A 25,716-nucleotide genomic window follows, 5' to 3' on the forward strand; every position below is an offset into this window, starting at 1 on the left:
AAAGTAGATGTCCAAAATGTACAATACTAAACTATACATTTTGTGCTATCACTCAAGCATGTATACTGCAAATTAAATACTAAATAATATACCTGCACTGCACTTTACTTGTGGCAACAGCTATATCCTGGACTGTAACTGAAATATCATTTGTGATCAATCCAGTACCCCCAGTACACAAAATAAAGAAAATAAATAAATAAATAAATATAATAGATCCCTGTTGTTTTTACTGTAGCATATTTGTCTTTAACAATATGTCTATCATGGCCTTATGAACCTAATATTGTATACTCACTCAGACTTCAAAAATGCCCAGACAGATCCATCTGACTGAAAACTAATAACCACAAACCAACAGATCACTGTTTCACTGAGTCAGGATACACATAAATCTATTTTAGATAAACACACTGAATCAATACCCAAGAAAAGCAGACAATTTAATAGTTGTTAAGCGCTGTTATCCAACACAGTAAGTATGGACTTCATCAGATGAAACAGTGATCTGCTGGTTTGTGGTTATTACATACGCACATATTGCAGTTATCTACATACCTCATCATTGCTCTGTCTTGTTATTCATTCAGTGGATGCATTGTCACTCTGCTATCTGTTCGATTTACCTTTGTCCCAGGTCTTAGCTGAAAATAGACTTCAGACTATTACACTTACCCAGTTAACATATTCAAATTACTAAATAAATAATATTCCAAGTACTGTACTTCAGATTCTCTAAATTTAAATTGTCTGATTAAGTGCTGATGGGAACTCATCAAAATGCCAAACAAATTATTTCCATATGCCATTCAGTTGAAATATAATGTCTAAAAAAACTCTCAGCTATCATTGAGTTTGCACTTTTCCCTACTGTTATGTCACCTCAGTGTTAGTATGTATAAGTTAAGGGATGTCTGAGGCTATCTCCCCATAGGGGCCACAGGGGGGCTTGCATCCCTGCGTAAAAAGTTTTATTTTCTGTATAACTAAAATGTTTTGTCTAGTAAGTTTTTACAGAATACCATTCAAAATAAATGTGTTCAGCAGATTGATACAAATCCAGTGCAGATATGGGAAACAAGTCCTAGGATGAAACATCACATAGTGTTTTCCCAACTCCAAAGTGCAGTAAACCCACAGTAAGTATGTATGCATACATGTGTATAGGTAGATACATATATATATATATATATATATATATATATATATATATATATATATATATATATATATATATATTGTTATATATGTGTGTGTGTGTGTGTGTATATATGTATATATATATATATATATATATATATATATATATAAATATATATATATGTATATATATAAAAGAAAAAGAGGGCAGGGGGTTATTAGAGGCAGAGTATAGTCCTCCATGGTAGAGATAACTTTAGCTAAAGCTCCCTATGCAAAAACACCACTGCCATGACCGCAAGTTTCAGAATTTTTCACTGGTATTTGTAATTTTTTTAGCAGCGTTTGAGTTTACAGTTGTGGTTCATACAATTGTTATAGGGAGCCCTATATAACATATCGTCAATGTCTCCCCAATTACAGGAGTCCTTCCAGAACTCAGGAAAGACAGCAAAATTTATTCCCTTTACTTAAGAAAGGATCCCAGAAGAATGCAACATCTTACAAGAGCTACCTGGACTGCTCAGAAGAATGAAGAAGGCAGTGCCATCACAAGTAAAACCATAGCCTGAAGCCTGTAGCATGCTGAGCAAATAGCAGCATGGCTTCAGGAAAGGACACAGTACTACAACTGCTCAGCTGTCTATTACCAGCAGCATTCTCAGGGCCATATATAGCAGCAAGCTGACATAACGATTTTTGTAGACATAAAAACAGTTATCCATAAAAAAATACTAAGTGAGTTAGCTTTATATGGCCTAAGCTATCCAGTATTAAACTGGTTTACACAATACATTCTCCGAAAAGCCAGAGGAATATATTTTGGCACTAAAATATCTGATAAATTTACAAACCTCTTTACAAAAAAGCCTAACATATCAATCCAGTTTCCTAAAAAGAATGGAAAAATATCTTATGTTCCTGATATTAAGCAAATCTTTACACTGTTTGCACCTCCTTAACTACTAAAATGTTATTTTCTCTATACTGTATGATGACTGTGACTGAAAAGAAACCCTAAATGTCCAGTTCATTTCCACTAGAATAAAGAAATTAAATTAAAACAAAGAGACTTAAAGTAAAATAAAGAAAGAATTGTATAAGAAATAAAACTGGGATGCATATCATCACAGAAAACTTTCAGCCAAAAGCAACCAATAACCTGCATGTGATGTGAAAAAGCATCCAAATTACTAGTATTTTTTGGGACAGCAAAAAAAGAAATGAAGCTGACACTAGCCAGTCTTGCATTTAAGGAAATTCATTACACTAGTGTGTCAGTACATTTCCATTTGTCAACACAAACATTCCTTGGCCCTATGTGACTGTTTTTGTCATTTCACACTGAGTTAATCGGAGGAAGTCAGAGGAAGGGCTCTGAGCTAACTAATCTGTGATATATAACATTAAGTATCCTATTTTTTGCTTAATTCTGAGTTATTTATTCATCCAGGCCCTACATCAACAAGCAACCCTAACTGTCCTATGAATCTCCCTAAGACATCCCACTTGCTACAAATTTTCCATCTAAATATTAGAAGTGTCAACAACAAAGTGCATAATCTACATGCACTCCTAGACACTTACCTACCAGATATAATGTGTCTAACTGAAACATGGCTAAAACCAGAGATCAAAGACAATGAACTCATCCCACCTGGATATAATATATACAGTTTTCTAATACTGAAATACTCGCCTTAAAGATTCACTTGAACAAAGAAAAAAGTATTAACCTAATTGTTTTATATATCCCCCCCGGGAACAATGTCTATACATTGGAGAATATACTAAACTGGCTAATGAATAACTACCCACAAGAAACTATAATTATGAGTGATGTTAACATTGATTGGTACCTATGCTCTAATGATAATAACCCCACAAACATCAACCTTCATGGTTACTCACAAACTATTACTACACCCACCAGAATGGGAAACGCTAATCAAAAAGAAAGCATTCTTGACTGGATCCTTATAAACAGTCACCCTCACACATATACGTCCGTATCCCTGCCTATTGAAATTAGTGACCACCTTATCACATTTATTACTAAAAAAAAACCATACAACTCCACTACTCCAGTCTTCAGATCTATAAGAAACAAAAACTTTGACCTCATAAAATTTAAAATGAGCTGCAATCCTGTAACTGGACACCACTCATATATCTTCCCCTAGATGAAGCAGTAGAACATTTCAATACCACCTTTCTATCCATACTAGATACCCATGCCCCAAAAGACTCATCAAAACTAAAACAAAGATTGCCCTTGGCTCTCAACTGAATCGAAACTTAAAATAAAACTCAGAAATAAAGCTTGGAATACCTCGTACAACTAAAACAATCCTAGACAAATTCCAACAACTAAGAAATGCAAAAAGCCATAGTAGATGACAAAAAAAACTTTTACTGTTTGTTACAGAATAAGCACCAAAATAACCCTCAGAAATTCTGGGCAGGCTTGAATAACCTTCTCCACCCAGGTAAATCATCCACTCCAACTCCTGAAACAGCAATGGATAAAGACCCCATAGAAATAGCCAATACCTTCAATATGTTCTTTACAAACATTATCAAAACCTTAGCCAACCAACTATCCTCCCGAGCCAACCGATCATGGAAAAACTACCACAACCTTTAAAGACCTTCTTCCTAAAAAGTGTCCCTACATCTTCAATAAGAGCTCTTTACAGAAACTTAAGCCATCTACCCCCTCTGCAGACCTACTCCCAGCGGAATACCTTCAAAAAGCTGCAGATGTTATAGCCTATCCAGTTTCTATCCTCATTAATCGTACTTTCTCGGAGTCATTAGTACCAACTTTATGGAAAATATCCCATGTAATACCACTCCATAAAGGAGGGACATCCACTGAACTATCTAACTATAGGCCCATAGCGTTAATGTCCCCATTAGCCAAAATTATGGAAAGATGTATGCACAAACAGCTACTCCACTATCATCCATAATAACCTACTAGCCAACTCCCAGCATGGTTTCAGACCCAAACACAGTACCACAACTGCCCTTCTCTCCTTCACTGACACAATAAACCATAACCGTAATGACAAGAAAGTGTCCTCTGCCTTATTTCTAGACCTATCAAAAGCATTTGATATGGTCAACCATCAACTACTCATGGAAACCTTAAAAAACCTCTATCTGGATAACTTGACACTAGACTGGTTTAAAGCCTACCTCTCAGACAGGAAACAAGCAGTATTGTGGCAGAATACTCTCTCCACTTTACTACCAAATACCATTGGGGTCCCTCAAGGGTCCATTTTGGGGCCACTTCTTTTCTCGGTCTTCATTAATGACCTCCATTCAGTCATTCCTGAGGCCACCTGTATTCAATATGCAGACGACTCAACACTGGTTTGTTCGGATACATCTCCAGACAGACTATCAACTAAAACCCAAAATTGCTTCACCAAAGTGAAAACTGGCTATTAGGACGACAGTTAATCCTAAATCTAAAAACTAAATTATTGATCTTTCAACCAACTCACAAAATCATCTTATTGATGTCTCCATAACATCCAAAATGGTACTATCATTTCCCCAGACCCCAAATTGCTAGGAGTTACTATTGATAATAAACTGAAATTCGATACATATCAACCTGTCCATCAAAACAGTAAACAAAAATTAGCTATAGAATTAAAACTTCCTAACACCAAGTACTAAAATCACCATTGCCCGAACACATTTGCTCTCCACCCTTCTTTATTCATCTGCAATATTCACCAATCTTAACAAAACCATACTTGATAAACTATCCAGCTCATATAATCATATAGCTAGATTTGTAGCAGGAACTCCATACAGGACCCATCACTGCACCAACCTCAAAAACCTAACATGGATTGAACTCCCCAACCTTGTTAGAATTTCCCAACTCACTGAGATATATAAAATTCTCAAAAACCCCGACAACTGTCCTTCACTTCAGAACCTAGTCCTTCTATACTCTAATCTTAACAGTCTACGCTCTGCTAAAAGACCACTAATAAAGATGGTCAAAGCTTACAATACTGGAGGAGATGCACTCTTTCCAAACGCCGTTGGAAAAGTCTGGAACTCTCTTCCCACCAGTATTCTTTCCTCTACCACCCTACCCCATTTCAAGAAACAACTGTTTCACCACTATCAGAAGCACTGGCTTTGCCAATGCTCATCTCCTGACTGACATTTCTTAGTCTATATTATCTACTTGAATTGTTCATTGTCTTCATTTTTTTTTTATTTTCCTTATATGCATGGTTAATAAAGGAATTTTGCAACCTGATTGTTTGTTTGACTTATGACTGTATCTCTCTCTGTAATATTATAATTTTTGGAAATGTCTGAATTTTTGTATAATAATGTTGGAGCTTTTCTCCCCGGGCCTCCGCTGAAAAAGGACATTGTATCCAGTCGGATTTTTTCCCGGTTAACAAATGTAAAATAAATAATAAAAAAAATAAATAAAATAAATAAACTTTTATTTTATTCACTGTGTGTGAGGTATTAAGTAGAATTTTCTACAATTGTTAAGCATCTGGTTGGGTTTGTTTGTTCTGATTTCCTGCTAGGAGTGTATCATATATCTTGTTTCCATTTAAATGCATTCTCTAGAGTCTCCTTGATCCTTTATCTGTTTAAACATTTCTGCAGTTTTTTCTACCTAAGTAGTGTTGGTAGTGTAGCATTGTCCATATTCAAGCTTGTATTTTGGGCCTAGTTGTCTGTTAGTAGAGGCTGTGTGTCTGAGCACATGTCCCAGGCCATCATAGCTTAGCCAAGGCCAGTATAGCATTTCAGTGAGAGTGAATTGTTTGTGATCATTGGCTGACTGGGGTTGCCTGGACTACGCCTTGGAGTAAGCACCTCATTGGTTCTTTCAAGCTTTTTTTAAAGTTGTTTCAGGTTTCAACTTTGTTACTTAAGAAGTTAAGTTGTGACTGTTTCTGCCATTTCACACTGAGCTAATCGGAGGAAGTTGGAGAAAGGGCTCTGAGCTAACTAATCTGTGATATATAACATTAAGTATCCTGTTTTTTGCTTATTTCTGAGTTATTTATAGCACTTTTATTTTACTCACTGTGTGTGAGGTATTAAGTAGAATTTTCTACAATTGTTAAGCATCTGGTTGGGTTTGTTTGTTCTGATTTTTGTTTCCCACCCTCTCTCCCCCTTGGTATCCTGTTTTTATACTTGGCTTTGGAGTTGCTCGCCCCTACTGTAAATTTGATCTGGGACACTCCTCTAGTGTCATTACCTCATTCTACCTATTCCAGGGAGAACATTTGAGAAGGCCAACCCAGTTAGCTTCTGCTATTCCTTTCCCCTTTCCACTTTACAAAAAATATATATATATTTTCTAAGCTTGTTTCATGCCTTTCCTATAAGTAGTCTAGTCCAGATACAGATTTGCTGTATCCAGGACTGTTTGTAAGCTTCTGAGCTCCCAAGCCTTTCTGTGTTGGAGGGAAGCCTTCTAGCTTAATTTTGTTTCTTAGAACTAGCTAGTTTTCTAGTTTCAGCACTCAAATCTGTTTCTTTGAGCTCAGCACTTGTTCAGAACTCATTGTAAGCACTAAATAAGCTACAAATTACTACAGCACTCAACTTTCCTCACTTGTCTAGAGGAAAATAGTTTTTAGTACTTAATAAATAAGCACCTATCCAGGCATGTCTAAGGGTCAGCTCCCAGTGTTTTCTCCTGTCTACCTGATGAATCTGGGCATCTTGGGGCAATGCAGCAATTGCCTCATGTACACAGACAACCCTCTCCTCCTACCACCCAACACTACAACCTGTGAGAGATGCACTTATATAAACAAACTGGAAGCAAAGCTCTCTTCACCCAAGACTGGACTAGACAGTCAAGAGGAGAAGGTAAACACTTGCACCACACCACACTCATCACATAGTCCCTCAAAACCTACACCACCAAAACACACACATAGAAAAACAAAACACACACCTACATTCATGGAGGCTCTCAAAACAAAATCTACCCAAGCAACAGGGACCTCCAAAGCCCACAAACTCAGTGTGACACTCAACCACAGCCCATAAGGCATAACAATGTACCCAACACTCTAGTCATAGGTGACTCTATAGTCAGGCACACTGATGTTCCACTCACCAGGCTAAACAAGGAGAAAGTTACTGTCAGCTGCCTGTTGGGTGCCAGGATCTGCCACATAATGCACGCACTCAGGTCACTCCACAGCAAGTACAAATATGATTATGTCATTGTCCATGCTGGTGTGAATGACCTGAGATGTACCTCCCTGGACTACATGAAAAGAGACATGGAGGAGCTTTCTGATCTTGTAGCCCAGGCAGGTATGACCCTAGCCCTGAGTAGCATCCTGCAATCACTCAGAATGATATCACAGTACAAGAACAAAATGACTGACTTCAACAATTGGCTAAGCTTCAGGTGTCATTCTAAGGGGATCCAGTATCTGTCTGCCTGGGATGACATGACCGACAAACCATGATGCTTTGCCAGAGATGCCTGCACCTGTCGCCCTTGGGATTCCGGATACTGGCTAAGGCTCTTGCCACCCCTATAGTGCCTATTTTAGGCAAGATTCACATGACAAATTCACCACCATAACAGGTACAAGCAAGCAATATCTGAGGGTAATGCTACTTAATGCTAGAAGTCTAAACCTCAAAATGCACTCACTCGAGGCACTCCTTAAAATGGAGAACATCGACATCTGTGCAGTGACAGAGACCTAGTTCAAGGCTCCAGAGAGCACCCCTGCATTACTAGGCTATAATTCATACCACACCTTTCGGCCACCTAACCTGGACCGAAGCACTAAAGGTGGAGGCATGTCCATATTCATTAAGGATATCCACACCTCCAGGCTAGTTGCTCAGCATAATGCATCTGAGATTATCCAAGTGCAACTAACTCTGGGCAAGACCGCAATACAAATTGTAGCTTGCTAGAGATCCCCCACCATGCCCCAGGAGTCCCACTCCTCATTTCTTGATACACTGGAAAATATTAGGGTACAACCTAATACCCTAATAATGGGTGATTTCAACTACCCCACCATTAACTGGGAAAACTACTCATGTACCAATGCTTGTGCTCAATGTTTTCTGGAATTCATAAATTCAAATGCCTTGGATCAACTTATCCACACCCCCACCAGGGGCAGCAATATCATAGACCTGGTTATTACCAACATGGGCCACCGGTGTTCCACACCAGAGGTCAAGTCCTCATTGGTCAGATCCAACCACAAGCAAATCATCCTAGACATCCACATCCCACCCCCACCCCCCATTAGGGAAACCACAGTAAAAAATTTCTCCAAAGTCAACTTCACACTTCTTAAGACAGAAGTGGCAAACTTCACGACATCCATGCTGACGGACAATAGAGATACGACTGCTGAATCCTATACAATTGTACTTTATAAGCACTTACAAGAGTGCATGGATCGTGCAATCCCTAGCAGAACCAAGATGCTATCCTCCAAAAAAAGTAAGCCAATCTGGTGGTCCCCTGATATAAACAAACTCTACAACAGAAGAAAGAAACTGTTGCAAAAAAGAGTAAAATCTCATAATTGGAGGAACTCCGTGGTCAGCCTCAGTAAGAAGCTGAGATTCCTCATAAAATCCTCCAAAGCTAGTTACAAAAACAAAATTGCCACTAATTCTAAAGACAACCCAAAGCATTCTATAGCTATGTCAAGAATCTCAATGGCAACACTCAGATCTGCTCTGAGTTACAGCACAATGGCACTAAATATACAGAACCAACTGATATTGCCAATATCTTGGCAGATAGGTTCAGTGCTAACTTTACCCCTCTCTCATCCCCTAAAGGGCCCATCTCTATACTGGAAGAATGCAAAGTACCTGTAATCACAGCTGCACAGGTAAAAAAACACACTCTCCAAAGCCAAGAACATAGCATCCATGGGACCTGACAATATCCCAGGCTGCATTCTACATGAACTACAGAACAGACTGGCCCCCCCACCTAAATACCATGTTCAATCATAGCCTCACCTCAGGCTTTGTGCCCACCGAATGGCACACAGCAATGGTTATCCCACTCCACAAAGGGGGAGCCACCACGGACCTTGAGAACTACCGCCCCATTAGCCTGACGAGCCTGGTCTGCAAAGCTATGGAGCGTAGCATCATGGAACTTATAAACAATGACATTGGTAATCTCCAAACTCTGGACCCTACCCAGCTCAGGTTTGTAAAAGGCAGATCATGTCTCCTAAACCTGATAGACTTCTTTGAAGCGGTCACCAAAGCCGTAGATGAGGGTAAGGTGGTACACACAGCCTATATAGATCTTGCCAAGGCTTTCGACACCAACCCCCACTCTGGAATTATAGACAAACTTACTAAACTAGGTATAAATCCCTATGTCACAAGATAGGTTGCCAAATGGCTCACTGACAGAACCCGCAGTGTGAAAGTAGCAGACTCTAAATCCAACTTCAGACCAGTGACAAGTGGAGTACCATAGGGTTCAGTCCTAGGTCCTCTCCTGTTTGGTATCTACTACTAACAAAGTTCACAGGTGACTGCAAGCTAGGAGCCATAATCAAAACTCCTAATGATGTGGACATCCTACAAAAGGGCCTCACTGAGACAGATGCCTGGTGTCAAAGCCATGGCCTCAAGCTCAATGCCAAAAAGTGCATTGTCATTCCTTTTGGTAAAAACTCTGTACCCATAAACTACCACATAGGTGGTAGTCTACTTAACACAGAAAGTGTGATAAGAGACCTTGGGACACAGGTGGACAGTAGTCTCTCTTTGATAATCACATCACCACAGTAGTCAGGAAATCCTTCTATGTGGCACACCTCATCACAAAAGGTTTCTCATCCAGGAAAAAAGAGGTCATTCTTCCCCTCTACTCATCACTCATTAGACCCATTATAGAGTACAATGCCCCTTTTGTTATGTACCTCACAAGACATCTACAACAACTGGAAAGGCCACAGAAATACCTCACAAAGAGGATTACTGGCCTCAAACAGATGCCCTACGCAGACCGTCTCAAAAAACTCCAGCTTTATTCTGTCACATATCACCTACTCAGAGGTAATCTCTGTCTAACATACAAAGCTATGTCAAACCCAGAGCTGTTGGACATGCTCCACGTAAAGAAATCCCAATCCCATCGAGCTGCACGCTCTAGGGACCTAAACCTTGTCACCACAATAAACAGAACATGCTGCAGGGATAGATTCCTGTCCCAGAGACTTCCCATACTCTGGAACAAACTACCTATCTATATCAAACAAAGCTCCTCATTGGCACTCTTCAAGAAAAATCTTGATGATTGGATGGCAGATAGGAAATTCACCCCGGGGATCACTTCTGTGGCTCTGCTTGACAGAGGCACAGGAAAATAATTTTCTTGGGTGGCAAAAGCCAGGGTACCATTTGGCTAGACTTATATAGGCCCTAGGGCCAATAGCCTAGTACCTACCTATGAACCTACGCAGGTGAGATACAACTATCAGAGAAAACCTGCCAGCAAGCCTCACAATTCTCAAGGGAAGTAAACACTGTACTTCTGACAGTACTGTCCTAATGACAGATGTTAGACTTGCAGTTAAGCACAGCAATTATATTCAAACAATGTTAAATTTCATTCCTTGTTTTCTTGGTTTTCAGGGCCTGAATTTAGGAAGACAATGTACATTAATGAAGTCTACAAGTTTTAGCACTACTAATCTTCAGAGTTATTTATATGTTATCATATTTTGCAGCTAAACCCCCTCCAGAATGAGATGCAGAAACAGTGAGAGTTGAATGGGTTTAGTCAGTAGGCTGCAGAGATCACGGACTCTTAGCACTGACACTGGAAATTGCTGTTCTAGCTTGTAATAAAATGAGTCTCACAACAAAAGGACCGTTTACAGCATTTTGAGAAAAGTGATTCAAGTTTTTTTCACTGTACAGAATATAATAGTAGCTTTTACAATGTTTCTTTTTTATCACTTTTTAATTATGACAACATGGATGTAGCTTCATAAATCTTTCTAAATTCAAAACAAACTGTATTCAGAAGACTCACTAACCAAGCAAGAAGCAACTGGACAGAAGCCTTTAAACCAGACAAAAAAATCAAGTAGATCATCAGTATACCAGTTCAGTAAGAAATTAAATTATTTTATTTAGTGCTTGGGAATTTTTTTCTGGCAATTAAGACTTCTGTATATTTAAAGTAGTAAAATCAAAATGTTCTCAGTGCTGAACCCCATGAGAATAAAACATTCTCATTGCAACTTCTGAAGGGTTAGAGCCAACGCTGTAATCAGCAAAACTCTTATTTTAGAATCAAAGGCTGCCTGCTGCCCTCTCAGTTGCTTCTATTTCCCACAAGATTCAGGAAATACTGCTTGTAGCTCCCACATTCCTTGCTGTCACAACTCATTTTAAAACTAACACAATCGTAACTACCAATGCTCATAGTGTCATACACTATAAAATGTATTTACTGTATTTAGGTGTCTCAGAGTACCTCCTCTCACTATAAAAAGTTAATTTACAAAGGTTTCTCTGATTGTTTTGTCTGGAATACTTCCCATTACACTCTTTTCAGCAGTAAATACAAATGCACTTTTCCAGACAACAAGGAGCTTTTATGAAGCAGACTTGTGTCAACTACTTCTGATTGTTTGATACCCCAAAATACTAATTTCCTACATCTGACAGTATTAGAGTGTATGTAATGCCATATGATGTAATGATAAATGTAACATTATTTAGTAGTCAGGCAGTGTATTAAATCAAAAAGCCATAAAACTATCCAGAAAATGATTAGAAAACTGGACAGAATGTTTCTAGGAAATTAAACTGTTCTAAAAATAACAGAAAAATAATCTGAAAAACGTAATTTATTGTCACAATGAAACTTTTCTGTATTGCTTTGCATTCATGGTGTCTGGCTTTCACATTCAGATTATTATTCTTCAGTTTGGCATTAAGTCAAACAAAATTTTTTATAAAACAAGATTGTTACTACTGTTGTGGTCACCGCACAATGCTTGTATAACACAATGGTGACTTCTTCTTACATTAGCAGTCATTCTTTCTCAAGACATGCATTAGTTGATTACATACAACATTAGAAGTCAATGATCCTGCCAGAGCAGCCTGAGTGCCTGATAAATAAATGAAATCACTGCACCTAAATTCCATCCTCAGATACTGCCACTAAAATGCAGTAACACTTCTAGTTAAAGATATAGCCAGGCTGCTGCTGCTACCAGTAAGAAACTTTAAGCCAAATCCATGTGTTAATGGCCTGCTAAGGTCATATGATTGGCACTGAGGCTGATATGGGCTTGCCAAGATTTAACTCAGAAACCAGTTCTAAAACCTCATATAACTATAGATATAGTGTGAGAAGCAAAGTTTTTAAGTATTCTCAGTCACAGAAACCTAAAGGCTCTGAAGAAAAAAAAATATTCTACATCTTCGCAATTTTTTAAATTTTTTTTAGGCAAGATAATGTGGGAGGTAAACTTGATGTATCTTGGTGGTAATATTGTGATCCTCTAGAGTTTCAAAATATTCCATTATGAATTTAAGACAGGCATGGTATGGCATCAGGTATATGTGGGTATTAAAACATTTATTGTGAAAAATAAAAAGTGTAAACGATGTGAGACCTAAGAAAAGATCATACTATTCCATACTGTGACATGCACAGTGTGCAATCATAGCATACAAACCAGCACAGAATATGATCTGTAAGTGGTGATGCTCACACTGGCACAGCACACACCAATACAGTGAATATTAAACCAAACTATGACATAGAATGGCTGCAATGCACTGCAGAGGAGAAGCAAGACACACTAAAAGCTACTAGACATATATTACAATATATGCAGTTCAAGAGCAATATTCAGGGGCACAAGCAACAAAAGGAAGTTAATGCACTTACCTTGAAGGTGTGTTGCTACCAAGGATGACAGTGTCTTCACAGTGTTATATTACATCATTGTTGTGCAGTTTGCACTCATGCTATCATACTCTGTATTACTATGTGGTTTTATGAGCATCTTAGTTGCATGTTCCAGATGTCTTTACTACTATAATACACACACAACTCTCTCCTTCCTACAACCTTTGTAATGTATACTGTCAGCTATCACAAAGCCACATGTGATTTTAAAGCATGCTGAATGCAGCTACCTATCCTTAAGCCACCCTGCAAACACAGAAGCCAGCTGCCCCTGTGTGCTACATATGACATGGGATTAAAAATGAGCCTGGAATGAAACAATAGTCAGGAAAGAGGAACAGAAAGAAGTGTCTGCTTTAGGAGATGGGAAGGCACGAGTACTGCCTGAACAACTTCTGCTGGAGCTTGCCAACCTGACAGGATACCTCTCATGGCCAGTGCTTATAGCATCACATATGGCTACACACATGTTGTACACAATGAATCAGTGTACTTTGTGCCACCTAGACATGGATACTGACTGGCTACATGCGAGGCTGATGACATCACACTCTTGATGCCTTATCACACCTCCTACTTCCTGGTATTTATTACAACTAACCAGTAAAACTCTCATTTGCAAAAAGATGAGAGGTCTATTCAATGAAAGGACACTTGCGTGATTACCAGGCATGGAGCTGCATGGCTTTACAGTGTGGTAGAGTCTGGAATACAGAGGTTCTGTGAAGTTAAAAGAAAAGTATAGGCTTTACTTACTAAAAAAAAAGTTATATGATTGCTCTTACCATCAATATCCATTATAAATTACTCCAGGTGCAAATTGTCAAACTAGATGGGATGTCACTAGCTATCTACATTATGTGTGTTGCCAAGGTATTTTGTACAAAAACTGGTGTTGCAGTCTTAGACATCCCCATAACACTTATGTCCACTTTTGTCTGCTACACTATTTTCTGATCACAGCTATGTGATTCTTTGATATCTATGAATCCACAGCTAGTGGTACATTATGGAAAAAAATATGTCTCTTTGGTAACATGAAGCAGCAGTGTGTACTATGAAACTTCTTCATTCAGCCAAAGGTTAGTGGTTGGGAAACGTTAGTCATTCCCTGAGGTGAGAGGTAGAAAGTGCAATTGACAAGCCAGCAAACTGCTGGAATCATCTTTATTCAGAGAGAAACAGCATGGTTTCTCTCAGCTAGTGCATATACATTACCCATTCCACATGTCTTATTTATGAGGAAACGAGCATCAAACTGTCAGGCCTCCCTTATAATGCCAGCATTTAATGATCCCTGCTCATTGTAAGGAAGCAGAAAGCCATATGCATAGGAAAGGCTGAGATGGCTTTTCATAGGTGAATAGTAAGCTAACTGCTCTGAAGGGCCATTTTAAACCTGGCCAATAACCCAAGGTCAGAATCAAACCCTGTACCTTCTTACTACAAGAAGAAGACCTTAACCATTATGCCAAACCCTTTACTATGAAAAATACCGTAATAAAAAATATGTACATTGATCCATGTCATTTTTTTATTATATTCACTGTCTGTGTTCAATAGTCTGGATAGTGACAGTCCCTATGCTATAGCCAATGTTTCACTTGTTTCCTCAGTATTTATACTATGTATATTGAACACATTATTACCTCTGTTGTGATATATGTGAACACTGGTTTTGCTGCCTACATGGCTTAACATATGTCTTTTCCAAGTTAAGGAAAGACAGCTCATCAGAATGTGATTCATGCAGTTTCCACAAACACATTTCACAGACAGTATAGTGGTATCATAGTTCCCTGAAATCACAGCATAATAATATTCATTGTGGATAACACCTCATAGCTGTGTTCTCTGCATGGAGATAACCACCTTGCACTCCCCCAACACACACACACACACACACACACACACACACACACACACACACACACATATACACAGCTCCTTAAATTAACCAACTTCAAGATCTACATATCTGACAAAACCTAAGCAGTTTCCTGTGTCTTATACATGGCTGACCCACTTTTAATGAATCATGTTTCAGCAAACTGTACTGCACCTCTCAGTTTCTACCCCTGCTCTGCTGCACCTGGCTTGTGCTTTGTTGCCCCCTTCATATCTATCATCAATAAGATGCATCTGTTTGTGCCTCTTGCTTTGCTGCTCTGGCTACCATTTTGTATGACACAACCACACGTGGATCAAAATGCTGTGCTCTTCATACACTGAAAGACCCTATTCAGTATGTTTTTCATGAATATAGGGCAGTTCACTGAAATTAATCCTCAACAAGCAAAACTCACTGCTTTCTTGAAAAACCACAATACAAAATCACATTCAGCCTTATATAAAGTGATATTCACTAATTTGAAGCACATAAAAGTGTAAAATTCCTTTATTATATCATATTTCCCTCTACATGCAAAACCATGGTGAAGTTTTCTGCATCTGTACCTACTCTGTGCCTGTACCGAAACTGCTTATTAAGTTGGAATAGTTAAAATAACAGCAGCAGTACTTATCCAAGTAAACTCTGGTATCACTATGAAATCTGTTTGAATGTCTCTGAATTTGTTTTTATATCATACATCCCTTATCATATTTGGCTATTTAGCATAAAAAGATACCAATGCCATTTAAAACAAAAGCATATGCCCCCACTACAAGGGCTGGTGCTTGCTTTTAAGGCCTTGCATAACATAAATATTGATTACTTAAATGACCATATTGGCCTTTGCTGTGTGATACATAATGAAGGCAAATGTCACAAAACATGAGTGACAGCTATCCTTATTTTCTTCAGTAAATAACTATAAAATAGGGGGTGCTAACTGATATTAGACCTCATAGGCTGGATACAAACAATAGTGAAGAGCTCATATTTCCTTTCTCAGAGATCATCCAGAATAGCTCATGCAGGTTCCTTAAAAGATAATATTGCTCAGAAAGTAGTTATTATTTTCTGGTTTGTTCAAGCACAAAATGGCATGGTAGGGGTGAAGGCACCATTTAATTTGATTTTGTTTTACAATCAATGTTTCTTCTTCTTATAATGTGGCCTGTGTCCGTATAATGTGACATCCTGTTGCTTTCTCTCAACGTCTTGTTCCATTTACTTAGAACAGCAACAATCTGAATGTGTGTTTTGTTTAACAGTATTTGGAGAGAGGAGATTTGGAGAGTATCACTCTATACGTGCATTACACGTACATACATACATACATACATACATACATACATACATACATACATACATACATACATACACATACATACATACATACATACATACATACATACATACATACATACACACATACATACATACATACATACATACACACATACATACATACACACATACATACATACACATACATACACACATACATACATACACACACATACATACACACATACATACACACATACATACACACATACATACATACATACATACTCACATATATACACACATACATATATACATACATACACATATACATACATACATACATACATACACACATACATATATACATACATACATACACACATACATACATACATGCATACATACATACATACACGCAGACATCATTTTCATCATCCATTTATTTTTCACCATTTTTTCGTCATAAGGCTGGGGTATCACATCGACTGTCACCAGCTTTCTGGATTTAGTGCTACTCTCCTACTTTCTTTGACAGTATTGACTGTGTGTGTCAGGTCTTCTTTTGTGCAGTCGAACAAACTCTTGGCTGAATGTCCTTATTTCCTCTTATCTTCTTGCTGTCTCTTCCTCAATCATGAACACATGCATACAAACATACATATGTATGTATGCACATACATGCATACAAGTGTATGTGTTTTTGACATATTGACATCATTTGAATTTGCCACATAAAAGTTTTTGCTACATTTTTGTTTCAAGCAGGAAAGTTGATAAATTAATTTCTTATAAAGATTCGTTGTAGGTACCATCTCTTCACCCATTCATTCCCTGTCCATATTGCTTGTTCGTCTTTGAATAATATCTGAAAGTAAAATAACTCATTACCATGGATTTAATTTCTCCAAGTCTTTTGGGGTTCTAATACACAGTGGGAATGGACCCGATTTCTTAGTCAAAGTTTGTAAAATTGATATTGTTTTGATCTTTGATGTTAGCCAAAAGTACTCTTCGCAGCACCCACAATGTGTCCAAAACTGACTCTTGCAATTCATATGGAATTATATGTATCAGTAGCATATCTAAATTAGACTGTAAATTCTTTGTTATGAGAACCATTGCTCCTACTACTACTGTTGGAACTGTCTGGTATCTTTCTTCCACATTGCCCTTATTTCTGCCTACAAATCCTGGTATTTTATGACTATGTGTGTCTCTCTGTACATAAGACACTGTAATCACTGGGTATAGCAATTTCAATGATTGATGCTACTTTTGTCTTCTTTTCACAGACTACTATGTCTGATTTTCTCTCATTTATTTTTTGAACTTTTGGTAATGGGTAATCTCATGTGATTTAAACTTCATCATTCTCTAAAATGCTTTGTGGCTCATGTTTCCAATGCTTCTCACCTACTTCAGTACTGTAATGTTTGCACAATTCCCAGTGTAACCGTCTTGTCACATTATTATGCTTTTCAGCATACAGGGTCTCTGTCATTAGTGCCATTAATGTACCAGACCCAGCAACAAAATGTACGACTGTTCCCAGTTCTGTTTTACAGAACCTGCATTTGTCTGTTTCTCCTACATGTTCAATGGACTTTGTAAATCAATGTGTATGTAGTCCACTATCCTGGGCCACTAATATTAACCTTTAATCTGTTGGTTTAAATTCACCTCTCCTTAACTATTACTGCATTAGTTCCTGATTGACATGAGGCATTCTGTACTTACCAATATATTTATGCTTTTTCCACACTTCTTGCCTTCTCATCTGATCCTTCTCCTTATATTCTTTCTTTTGATTTTTTGGCATATTCAGTTGCTGCCTGATTTTTGTCCACTTCTGTTTTGGTTTCCAGTCCTGCTTGGCCCTGCTTGACACCGATATGCTTCTGATAAACTTAGCAGGGAAGTCATCTTAGATTTGTTCTCTTGATGTTTCAAAACTTTCACTTTGTTTTGATCTGGTTTCAATCTGTTGATGTCAGCAGATATGTATGCAGTCCTACTATTGCAAATCTATACATGCAATCAATTTCAAGGATGCCCACACCTCTTTCAGAATGAGGAATTAATATTGGTATGCATTAACTTTTATATATCATTTGATAAGCCTGAAGCATTTTTCTTGTTTTATTGTCCAACTAATCCAATATCTTTTGGGGCCAGTCAATCACCCCAAAACTGTAAGAACAGGAAGAGCAAATTGGTTTATAGCTTGGACTGTGCTCCTAGATGTCAGAGTTGTTTTCACTATTAATTTTAGTCTTCTAAAATATTCTTTACTGAGTTTTGTTCATATTTGTCCATGTTATATTGTTGATCCTTCATCAGTTCCCAAATATTTATACACTCCATCCTGCTCAATTTCCTTTATATCACATTTCTGTCCCAGACTGATATTTTCTTGGTGCTTCAGCTTTCTAGCTTTAAATGTTGCTTTTGCATATTTATCAAGACTAAATGGTATTCTTATATCATTTGAGAAAGTTTTGACCACTTCCAATTCTGCTTTCAGCTCCTCACCTGATGTATACAGTTTTAAATCATCCACAAAGAGATGAGAATTCTTTACACGTTGTTGTTGTCTGAGAGCAAATTAAAACCATGACATAATCTGTTAAGTAGACAGTCTAATGAGTTAAGGGCAAGCAAATAAGCAGGGGTGACAAAGAGTCACCCTGGAATATCCCCCTTTGAATTTTTATCCCTGGGATAATAATCTATCCTTTATCATGGCTTAGCTGCAAAGTGGTTTACTGCTTTTTCATGGTCACTGTAATATATACATCTGTAAGAACTCCTTTATCCATGAATGTAGGATGTTGTCAAATGCTTTTTTGTAATCTACCCATGCCATACTTAGATTCACCTTTTTTACAATTATCCATTATGACTTTATTTAACAACAAATGTTCCTTTTATCCATATGAATTTCTTTTGCTACCCATTTGTTATATTGCAATGATTGAGTTTTCTTCTAAATAACTATAAACTCTATCAGCATCAGTTCCAGTATATAGTTAATGCAGCATCAGGAAGTAAGTTGTTGGTCTATAGTTTGTAGGATAGCTTGCAGGTTCACTCTTAAGGAGGATTATCATTTTTACTGTTGTTAACCAGGTTGGTGCCTGTTTGCGGTGCACATATAAGTAGTTCTTACCGCGTAAAGATGTTAATACTCTTATCCAGAAATTAAGTACTGCATCTGTGCCTAGGGTTTTCCATTTAGCATGTTTTCTTAATTTTGTTTCAATTTCTCTGGCTGTTACTTTATCCTAATTCATATCCTGCACATTTGAATTTCTTACTGTTTCTTTTACTTTGTCTATCCATTCAGCATATTTGTTATGTTCCACAGGGTCTTCATAGATGTTTCTCCAAAATGTGTCTATTTCTTCTATTTCTTTTGGTGGTGTTTCTATTTCTTTTGCCTTGTTTCCCAGTTCTCTATAAAACTTTTATAGGTCCACAGTGAATTTCTTATTTTGTACTTTTCCTTTATATTTATATTTATATGCATATCTTCTATGCTTTTCTGTCTGTGCTGATATCTTTAGTTTATTATTTTCAACAAGATAGATCCTTGGTGTGTTCTCATACTGCATGCTGCTTTTATCATGTTAATCTAAGTATTTTTGTTGCTCTGTTTCCTCTTCTATACTCTTCTAAAGAAAAGTGACATTTCTTGCCTTCATTTCTTTACAGTTTTTTGCTTATTGCTTTTTAGTTTTTTTCTATTCAATACTTCCATGATGGCATTTGATTTTTCTCTTCCTTTCCATTATTGCCCTGTGTCTTTGTGTAAGACATTATCTGTTATTAATTTAGCTGCACAGTAACATATTCTATTTACTTCTGTTATTTCACATGAATTTCTGTTAATAGTCTTAATTGCTGTGTTCATTTGTTTTATCAGACTTCTAGCATGCTAGATCTTATTGACTCTCTGTAATCTATTTCTTTTGTTGATCTTAATATGTCTATCCATATCTATTAAATCAAGCAACTCTTCCAATAGATCTTTTTCTTCTAAATCTCCTTTTCCTGTGGGCATTCTACAGAAAGTTCCAGAACATCATCCTGTGACATATTCTCTTCAGATGCATCCTGCACCATATGTTACTCTTTTGTGTGGGAACTCACTGACCTATCACTCCACAACATTGACTGCATCAGAGTTGTCCCTGTTTCCTGCTCCTTCCCTTGCTGTACAACTCCAACTGAAATTTTGTACTGGTTTCCTACTGAGGGCTCCAGGGTATCTTCATGTGGCAACTGATCAGATGCTTCCCATTCCACATGTTTCTCCTTAATTTGGGGACTCATTGTTCCACTATGCTGTGATGTAATCAGAGTTGGATTTTCCTCACTAAATCCTTCACTTTGCAGGTAATCCATAACTTCAATTTATATTTCTTTAACTTCTCCTCTACTAATCCTCTTTTCTAGCTGCTTTCAAATATCATTTTGTATTGACTAGTTTTGTTTTCTCCACATTGAATCTCTTTTTTTTTCCCATGTCCATATTTCTTCTTCAGATGTCTCTCATACCTCTTGTTTCTCCTTACTTAAGGGACTCGTTCCATCATGCTGTGACATAACCTGTGTTAGACTTTCTACACTAAATACTTCACTTTGTAGGTGTGACAATATGAGGTATTTCCAGCTATCCAGGAGACGTAGGGCAGCAGACCAGCATAGCTAGCTGGAGTTGTGTAAAGAATTATATGCCATTTGTATATCAAACTGATGTGCACAGGTGCTTGTGTTAAAAATGAATTTGTAAAGCTACTTGTGTTAAAAAAATGTACCAACAGTGGGTCCTGCTGGACAGAAAAAAGAAATACACTTGTATGTCAGACTGTATTATAACTGTTGAAATTAATATTGTAACAAAGGATACTGGAAGAGAAGAGGTTAAGCTCAGCCCCAGCTAATTTTTAGAAAAATATCCTGAAATTAAAGTACTTAATTTAGGCCATAAAAATTGTATCACACAGGTGTCAATGCAGCAAGAGACAACAATACTAGGAAGCCTTCTGTATTGTCCTTCGCGATTAACTAATTGCTGCTTAGGAAGCATGAATGTTTGAAGTTGTTTTATGACTTCCAGAAGCTGCAACACATCTTATCAAAGCTTTATCTATGTATATGGTAACACATATGTGTGAGATTCTGGTTCAGTTTCTAGTAAAGGAGGGTAGCATGGGAAACATTAGTCAGATGACCAGATGTCTGTGAGGTCATTCTGTAATCCAGCACAAACATGATGTTTTAATATTACATGAGACTGAAGTCTCAGAGCAGTCTCTTTTTGTAATGTGATATAGAAGGATCACTCATATACTTCATCTTGCCTTGCTTTATTAAGAAACCAGGGAACAGTAATTCTTTAGATCAGTCAGGAAAATATGGTGAGATTAGTTAAGTACTGTTTTTCTGTATCTGTGTGAATCTATTCATCTGTGTTATTTTAATATTTCCTGTGAATGAAACTCTGGTGTTTATTGTAAATAAATATTTAGTATTTTCATATCTTTTTATTATTTATTATTAAATATATTAAAACTTCTCATTGTGGCTCATCCTTTAGAGAATATTTTAAGCTTTGGGAGAGAGAGTACTTATATTTATTTGGTGACACTGTGGCCACTCATGAGGGCCTTGCACAATCATTTGTATTAATATTACTTTCACTTAGTATAATTGGGTATCCTTGTAACAGCCTTAGAGTAGCTGGCTTTGGAGTGTCTGGTGGCAGTAACTACCTTATATTCCGCCATGGACACTCAGCTGAGGACTCAACTCTACTGTGCCAGTGGAGAGTCTTAATGGGGGCCTGGAGAGAGAGACAGAGAAATCCAGACCCCAGAATGAATGTGTTCCCTGTGTGCTCTTAAGGGAAATTGTACTTGGTACAGAGAGCTGCATCTGAAAATACTGTGTGTATCTGTCTTTGTTCCAAGTGAAAGTCCCTCACCGGTGTCAGTGGTGAGGATTGCGGCTCCTTGATTATTGGAATAGAGCAGGGATATCACAGCAGGTATTCCATATCTTCAGCTTCTATTTGTTTAACTTCTGCTTTGCTGATCTTCTGTTTTTCATTCCCCTTTGTGATCTTATTATTTCATATTGTGAAATTTTCCAGATCTGGGTGCCTTTACCTTTATTTCTCTCTAAATATCTTTGAAGCTGCTTTTTGTATTGATTAGTTTGGCTTTCTCCTTTGCATAAATAGTGCACCATAACAGATCTCTCTTTCTTTCCCATGTCCATGTTTCTTTTTTATACCTTTCAAAAATATCTTGGTTTAGTTCTTTATATTTTCACACTTTTTCAGTTGTTTCTTTTTCCAAATGCCCCAAGGCTTCTTGGTCTATATAATTTTTTTAATGAATTTGTTGTATTAATGAACACAAATTTGTATTTGAAGCTTTTGACAGTTTTTGCTGTGTAAGTATTTTTCTTTCCCCAATTTCTATCTTAATCATTTTGAATATCTTCTATCCAGACATTCTAGGCTTCTTGCATAATAGTAACAATATATTACTTCTTTCTTATTCTCAGTCTACTCTGTCATCTGTATGGCTCTTTTTGGTGTGTCAGTTTTTCTGTTTTTTGTGGACTAGACTGTCTTTCTACAACAGGAGGGACATCCACCCCACTGAGCCTGGCCTAACCACATTGTAGGAATATTTCCATGTCTACACTTAATTTTTTCCAGTCCTGGCACCAGTGCTCCTACCAGGATTGGGCACATTTGAACCTGGGACTTGTGCACCCAGCTGTCTTTTTTATTTTTTAATCTACTTCTGTCCATGATATATGGTATATAAAATACAGTCTATATATCAGCATCATCTTGGTGAAATTTTGTAAAAACAGGGTCCAACTCATGAAAGTACTTACCAAGACTTGAGGATGAATTCAATTCCATCAATATGACCATGGGCTGTATGATGTATCAGATACTGTAAAAAACTCCAAATGGAAATAATTCAAGACTTCAGGAGAAAAAAAAAACACAGTAGGCAGAGAGACAGTCTGCAGAATCAGGTACACACTAGAAGTAGAAAAACTAATTGAGACATGCTTTCATTATATCTGGTAATCTAGGGGTCTAACTAAAGTTAAGGAAAAACACATTTGGATTTTGCAAAACTGACTTTTATGTAGCTCTCCTTTAACTCAAACATGAACCGTTTGAGTGATTAGGCATTCAGATCTGCAGATCATGCTCTACTAGAATTGCTGTCATGGTTAAGTCTGTAAAATACACCCCAACCCCATGTTTTTAAGCAATCAGTTGAAACTATTATTTCAGTGAGCCTTTGCAGTGCATTAAATTAGATTTTATAAAGCTGCTAACAAAAGAGGACTATAAGTTTATTCAATGCCCTTGAGAGTTTGCAGCTAGCCTAAGGCAATAAACTTTCCTCCTTCCATCACATTTCTCCAGACTCTCACTCTTTTTTAAAGGCCCCAGATAACTTAGCCTCTACTACACATACCAACAGTTGATTCCACTTGTCCACCACCAACTCTTTGAAAATGTACTTTCTCATGTTTCAGTTAAATTTCATTCCTTTCAGCTATTTGTCACAGCCTCTCTTCCCTACTTTGTTCTTCCTTCATTTCCAGTGTAACTGTCTTATTTCCCCTTTGTATCTTATACACCCAAATTATATCCTCCAGTATATCCTCTTTACTAGTAAGTAGAGATTAATCTCCATTAGCCTCTCTTTCTGTCTCATTCCCTGTATTCCCCTCACCATGCCAATTGCCTTGTTCTGCACACCTTCATGTATTGTGACTGCCATTCTTATGGCCTCCAGAACTGCATTCAGTATTCTAATTGTAGCCTTACCCTGCCTGATATTAATACTTCTGAAGTCCAGATCCAAGATATTTGTATTTCAGGATCTGATTTGCCTTTATCTTTGCCCACCGAGTCTGCACTTGATGGTTTAAGCTTTCTATAATAATAATGCCCAAGTCCTCTTAGCCTGACATCTTGAATGTCCCCAAGTGAATAACCTACTGCTGAGTTCTTGCTTACTGGCTACAGTACCTTGCAGTTGTAGGGGCTGAACTGAAACTGCTACCTTGGGTTATGCTTCCAGTTTCCTTTGGTCCTTCTCTAGGCATCACCTTCTTGTATAATAATATCTTCCAACCTTAATGTCACCACCAGAGATCATTTTCCATGCTCTGCTTGGTACATGACCAGGTCCTGATGGACACTACTTAGCAGTTTTTTTACATTCTGAGATCACTATATTAACTATCACCCCCTGTCTCCTGCTACCTAAATAGTACCTATTCAACATCTGAAAAAATACTGGCCACATTTTCTCCAATGTTTGCATTGCGCCTGTAATGGCTTTGCTAAATTCCACATAAATTAATCATTGTGATTACGTGTGTCTAGTTCCCTAGAAAACAAGTAATAAAACAATATCAAATTAGTCTTACAGGGCCTACTTGCTATGAATACATACTGACATTTGTCTTACAGCAAATTTTGCTCCAGAAACCTTGCAAAACTTGACTTCATGAATTTCTCCATTGTTCTGCAGACTACTGAAGTCTGGTTTACTGGTGTAAAGTTCTGTGAGTTGCATTTTTCCTGCCTCTGTAGATAGGCATCATCACCTCTTGCTACCTCTGGTCTTCTAGGACTACCCCATTCTTAAGGGAGCTATTGAAGAGTTCTTTCAGAGTTTTAACCAAAACCCCAGCAGCCCTTTTTTAAGCTCCTTGGTGGAATGCTATCTAGATGCTGCACCTCATCTTCTTATAGTGCCTTCTTTGGTCATTATTTCCTCATATGTCCAAGCACTCCCCTTCATCTGTCAAGCCCTCCAAAATTGGCAGCCTTAGAAGTTCTACCAGCTCCTTAATCTCCTTATGTTTCTAGTCTTCCCAAGTGACTCATTAGTTTCCATACTCAACAACACCTTTTCTCCTTTATATCTGAAGAAGACATTATGTCTCCTAACACTTGCTGCTCGACTTATTCCCATAGTCCTTTTGCCTTCCTACTATACTTTATTACACTAATCCTGTAACACACATAATTCTCCCATCCACTTCCTTCCACTTACTCCTTCACATGACTGTATTTTTCCTTATCTCTCATAGCAATTTTTACTTTCCTAAATAAGTCAAGCATATCTCTGTTATCGCAACTATGTCAGCTTTACTCTCATCTAGATGCACATCCAAACATGCTTCTGGGTTACAGACCATTACCCTGTCCATATTATTATTACTCTTCTTTATTCTGACCATCCAGTCCCTTGTCCTTTACAATCCTTTCAACTAAGATATTACTGAACTTTATCCCCAGTCATTTTTATTAGAGCTGTTAAACAAATGTTGTACACCATATGTGAATTTGTTG

The sequence above is a fragment of the Protopterus annectens genome, chromosome 1.part0, assembly GCF_019279795.1.
Source record: "Protopterus annectens isolate FY-2018-M chromosome 1.part0, PAN1.0, whole genome shotgun sequence".
Taxonomy (NCBI): Eukaryota; Metazoa; Chordata; order Ceratodontiformes; family Protopteridae; genus Protopterus; species Protopterus annectens.